Raw genomic sequence first — 5,426 nt, 5'->3', positions numbered from 1 at the left:
ATGAACCATGCCAATTCTTTGGTAGGAAGGATTTGCGTCCTGGGCAACATCACCCAGTGATGTCCATCCATCCGTTTCAGAAGTGGGGAATAGATTTCATCGGGCCCTTGCCCATGACTACCCGCAAAAAGAAGTATCTTTTGGTAGCCACTCAGTATGTCACTAAGTGGGCTGAAGCTATCGGCCTCCCCGCTACAAATGGTAAGGCAGTTTCAAATTTCATATTTGAACATATCTGCATATAAGGTTTGGGACACCCATGGAGATTATCTCTGACCATGGGAGTCCATTCTTAAATGAAGCAGTGGAGTTACTCATGGATCACATGGGTATTTATCATCACACTTCTAGCATTTATTATCCGGCATCCATGGGTCAAACAGAGCGGACCAATGGCCTCCTTTGTAAAACCATGGGAAAAATGGCCACAGGGAATAGGAACCAATGGGATCAGAAGGTCACTGAAGCCATGTGGGCTTATAACATCACTCATAAAACATCTACAGGTCACACTCCTTTTGAGTCGGTCTATGGTACTGAGGCCGTTTTACCACTAGAGATAGAGATTCCCGCTTTGAGATTGGCACAAGAATAGAGGATGACAGAAGATGAACATGTAGAGGCTAGATTGCTACAACTTGAGAAGTTAGATGAAACCCGACGCCTTGCACTACACCAAATAGAGGTCCAAAAGAATCGACAAAAGGCCTGCTTGGATGCTAAGATTCGCAAGGGATGGGAAAGACACTTTGCTGAGGGGGATGTTGTGCTATGCTTTGATAACAGATTGGACCACCAAATGGATAATAAGTTTCTGCCACTGTGGACTGGTCCATACAAAGTCATCAAGGAATGTAGCAATGGGTCTGTACAAGTTCAAGACTTGCATGAACCATATGGCAAGAAGGTGAGCGTTACCTCAAGCCTTTCTTTGTGCATGGTGGACCCAGGCATGGAAATGCTGTGCATTCCCTGCCTGGGGGAGGGAACTATTATGGATAAAATTATCTAAGGAAAAAGGCATTAATACGTGTGTGTGTTTGTATATGTGGTAATAGTATAATAAAATATAGTGTGCAAAGGGCCTAAGGTTGAGGTGGCAGGGCATGACCATGTGCCACCCTTCCACGTAAGAGGACTCATAAGGTGTGTTGTACATAATCCATGATAGTAATATTATAAAATGTAAGGTGGCATGGCTCCTCCATGTGCCACCCCTCCACCTAGGCTGCATTTAGTGAGATATGGCTCAAATTCCATGGGAGAAGTAATATAAAATAGGTGGAGATGGATATTATATTGACTTATTCCCTCCATATGGGATAGGCCCATGTGGGGGAGATATAGAAAATCCAAGAGAGCAAGTTAAATAATGGGGAAAGTAGGATGAGGTGGCAAGATTCCTTGTGCCAACCCTCCACTTGTCCTCCTAGAGGTTTGAACATATTATAAAATTGGGAAGAGACCAAGGTAGTATCATAGACTTGAGATATGGGGCTTGATTTATGTGGAAAATTGAGGCAAAGGGTTGTCGCACACAATTGAGAGTGCGTAACTACCTAGCCCACATGGGAGACTTTTCCACACACACCATGCATGTGGGAGGATATATTAATTGGGAGAGACCCCCTCTTTTGGCTATAAAAGGAGGGGGCTATTCCTTGATGAGACACACTCATTCTTGTAAAGCCACCTAGCTAGTACTTTGATATTTCCCTCTCATCCTTTCTTTCAAATAAAGTATGATCCTCTTCTCTTGATGTCTCCATCTTTACATTCCTCCTCCTATCATGTACATGCTTCTCTCCCCCCTCTCCCTTTCCCCTTGTGTCATAGTCTCCCTCTTCATTCCTTCCCCTTCTAATTCCTTTTCCCCTCCCATGATAACGGTTCGCCCTCATGATCTCCTTTCCCCTATGGCCCTCGAGCATCGGCATGCTTAGCCTCTAGCCTCTGGTCTTGATTTCTTTTCCGACTAATAGTACATGGAGTGATGAAGCGGAAGGGGCCTTCTCAAAATACCCGGCCAGGATCTGAAGTAGGGGAGACCTCCTAATATGTGAGAGAAACACCATCTTTAGACACAATCACAACATGGGAAGGTGGAGGGTCATGAACAAGGAACGAGGCATCCTAATCTTCACGTGGTAGAGGAATGCCACCTCTAAATGCAACCATAAGAGGGGCTAAGGTGCCAGATGTGCAGTAGATATAGGGTGTGTAGCAAATGCCGAAGGAGTGCTCTACTGAGAATGGATTGTACTAGAATGACTTTTTGTCCTTTTCTTCTTCCTTAGGAAATCTCTAGGAAAGTGCCCAAAGATGTAGATCTAACACTAGTCCTGCTTTCCCACAACTTCAATTCTTTGTTGAAAAAGAGAGACATCTAGACATTGGACTTCCTAGCCTCTAGTGCAAAAGAGGGTAAACTAGGGAGAGGGGGGATCTTGGTGACCAAATCAAAAGAGGCTCCTATTGTCGCTCATGAGGAGCCGATGGTAGACCTAAGGAAGACCAGGGAACCTGATAAACAATGAAGGACCTTTATTTCCTCTCTCCACTTGGTCTAAGCCCACAGATAGACAAGTGTGAGAAAAACCTTCTTGGAGAGCCAAGTGTCAAGCGGCTAGCCTTGAGCACCCTACTTGCAACTCCAAAGATTCAAAAACCACTGAAAGAAACTTTGCCGCAACAAGCGAACATCTAAAAGTTGGGGGGTGAGGTTTGAAAGCAAGGTTTCAAAGCAAGGCAACAATCACCTAGTCCTTAGCCTAAGTCCTAGATGGGTGGGATCCATGGATGTGTGCAAAGAGGGTGGTGGAGTTCTCAAACTCCACATCCTTTTGAAGATGTAGCAGCCCGTCTTTAGTAAAATTGCACATTCTCACAACAGCATGCGATTGGTGGAAGGGGGCGAGGATTGGATGAATGGGTAGTAGCCATTCACCAACCCAGGGTGGAAGGCCGCCTTTATCAAAGTTAAAATCCATTTGTCGTAGAGAAAGAGAATTAGGAGAAGTAGGAGGCAGTAGTAGAGAGGAAGGGAGGGAGGGAGAGGAGAGGGGCAACAAGGAGGGAGAGGGGCGGGAGAGGCTAAAGGGAGGGGCAAAAAGGGGGACAAAGGAGGTAAAAATGGAGGAGCAAGAAAGGTTGAGGAGGTGGAATGGGGCAAAATGGATGGAGGGAGAGAGGTTGACGAGGAGGAGGTGGAATGGGGTGAAATGAGTGGAGGGAGAGAGGATGAGGGGAGAAGGATAAATGGGAGAAGCAGGCAACGAAACTAGGAGCAAGTTGAGGGGGAGGTAGTCGATAGAGCGAGTGAGGAAAAGCGAGCGGGCCCAAAAAAGCGAGCGAGCTTTTCCACAATTTCCTTATCGAGGTACTCAACATAGTTTTGTGGAAACCACTATTTGGGAAGATTCTCGAAAGTAAAACTTATGTTACTATGTGTAACTATACCAACATTGCGAATTATAGTCTACCTTAACTTCCAATTGGAGCCATACTCATATTATGCAACAATAGTATATGGGTTTGAAAGAAACCGAATTTCCACTCCAGAGCGGATTCCATTACTGATACAACAATTCTTTTGCATTTGAAATGGGTCTTATTATCAAACTCCTTTAATAATCAAAACAAATTGGTTGCTTGATATGTTGAACTTAGTAACGTAAACATCACTTCACCCATATGCGAGGAAAAAAAACTGTATGTAGACTTCATAGCATGGGATTGCATCAACACTTATGACATTCAAAATGGTTCTTCTTATTAAAAGTGTTATCAACCATGAAAGAAGTGAATGTTTAAAAGTAGTTCACCCGTATGTTGAAAAACCCAAGTGTCATTTATGACATTCAAAATTGTTCTTGCAACCATCCTGTAGTTCCTAGAGATTTTGCCCATACTTCCAACCCCTTCCCTTCAACCACTAAGAGGTATCTAATAGTTTTATAGAACACTTGAGATATCATCACCTCCTAATACAAAACCATTATTACTATTTGTAGAACACTTGAGATATCATCACCTCTTAATACAAGACCATTCTTACTATTTGTAGAACACTTGAGATATCATCACTCCTTCCCTTCAGCCACTAAGAGGTACCTAATACTTTTGTAGAACATTTGAACCATTCTTACTATTTGTAGAACACTTGAGATATCATCACCTCTTAATACAAAACCATTCTTACGATTTGTATAACACTTGAGATATCATCACCTCTTAATATAAGACCATTCTTAGTATTTGTAGATCACTTTAGATATCATCGCCTCTTAATACAAGACCATTCTTACTATTTGAGAGATTAATGGATTGAAGGTTTGAAGCTCATACGAGACAAAGGAAGAGAAAGTCAGTTTCAACATGAGGACAATAAAACTAATTGGAATATTTTGACTTATGTATTATACATTTTTGAAGACTATGAATTTAAGTCAGTTTCAACATTAGGATGATAAAACTAATTAGAATATTTTGACTTATGTATTATATATTTTTGAAGACTATGAATTTTAATGAGGAGAGGCATGCACACTACTTAGTAAATACACTAGTACTACTACTAGCCTACGACTATTAAACCTAGTAGCACCAGTGTGATTTTGAGCCTTGTATCAGCCTTTCGATAATTTTCTTTCATCGTTAGTGCAATAGAAATTATTCCTTCTATTAGAAGAATCTTGCCAAATTTATTCAAAGTGATGATTTTGTAGTCTATAGCCACTATCCTCTGACTCTCAAAAATATATTAAATGTGAGCACCCATTTATCTTGTATGATCAAACCCTGGACTATGCTGCGATAGGACATTACTAGAATTAAAAAAATATGAATTGATATGGCGATGTTCGGTGTGAAATAACCAAATTAAGGATTTAATAAGAAAGAAAACAATCAGAATCAAAAGGCTATTCAATGGCTCAAATCTGCACAGAAATTATAATGTGCCTCCCAACTCTTATGCATTCCAGCTCCTCATGTTTGACAAGAATGCAAACAATAATGAAATCACATTATCTTTAGTTTCAAAGCAAGCAAAGCACCAAAAATAAATGCAAATGTATTGGATGAGGAATAAATAGGTATAGATATAGATAGACCTATACATATGCATTCGTAGATATAATGATGATTAAAGTTGGACGGTCATAATAATATTGTGTACTATCATTGGGATTAGGACTACTATTGGTAATATTGTATGTAGTAGTAGGAGAACTACAATTAAGGAACACTCTAATAAAATTACTAATGGTAGTGACAAAACTACCACTAGTAGTTTGGTAATTACCCCTAACATCTACAACAAATATTTGATGGGTAGCTAGTTTTCAATCAAAAGGCCCCAATTGTGCTATAATAATGGACCAAAAAAGGGAGTGCTATAGCATCACCTAAGGGTCACTTTTTAT

This window comes from Dipteris shenzhenensis, chromosome 1 (genome assembly GCF_047967505.1).
Source record: "Dipteris shenzhenensis isolate YYH24624 ecotype China chromosome 1, Dip_SZ_1.0, whole genome shotgun sequence".
Taxonomy (NCBI): domain Eukaryota; kingdom Viridiplantae; phylum Streptophyta; class Polypodiopsida; order Gleicheniales; family Dipteridaceae; genus Dipteris; species Dipteris shenzhenensis.
Note: the sequence above shows the minus strand (reverse complement) of the source record.